This window comes from Odontomachus brunneus, unplaced genomic scaffold, assembly GCF_010583005.1.
Source record: "Odontomachus brunneus isolate Ranch 3 - 2012 unplaced genomic scaffold, Obru_v1 Obru_scaffold_117, whole genome shotgun sequence".
NCBI classification, from domain to species: Eukaryota; Metazoa; Arthropoda; class Insecta; order Hymenoptera; family Formicidae; genus Odontomachus; species Odontomachus brunneus.
Genome location: NW_022639567.1, coordinates 88,104 through 88,770, shown reverse-complemented (window position 1 = coordinate 88,770; position 667 = coordinate 88,104).

The following is a 667-nucleotide window of genomic DNA, read 5'->3' as shown; positions in this document are numbered from 1 at the left end:
TCAGCCTCTTTGTTGTCATATATCCCCATACCCAGTGAGAAATGACTTATTGATCGACGTCGAAAAGACGTCGAATCGATGTCGAAATCGTCAAATAGACGTCGATTTGACGTCTTTTCGACATTGATCGATAAGTCATTTCTCACTTGGTATGTTCCGGAACCCAGACAAGACGAAATCGATTCTTCCTTTGCTGAACCAAATTGAGTTTGTTTAAAATATATAATATCCGGTTTCTTACCCTTAATGTTGAGAGAACCGATGTATTTAAGAACGCTTAGAACATCCGAACGGGTGAGATCCGATTGACTACGGTACGATTGGACAAAGATTGTAATGATTGGTTCGACCTGGTAATTCACTAGATAATTCTTTACATCGGTTGTGTCCAATCGTACTGTGGTCAATCGGAACATTCCCATCCAAACAAATACACACCGAGTGTATTTCAGCATAGAGAGCATAGTTTATTTAAGAAAATGTCAACAGCTCGTAAAATTGCCTTTGCCTCAACGCTAAAAATGATTCCGCCACTCGAAACTGAGACTGAGTCACGAATATGAGGAGAGGATGAGAAAATCCCATAGCCAGCATTTCCTTCCGTATTAATAGAACCATCCGTATAAAGAATGCAGGAGCAATCAAAAGAATTTAAGATCGCGTTCGA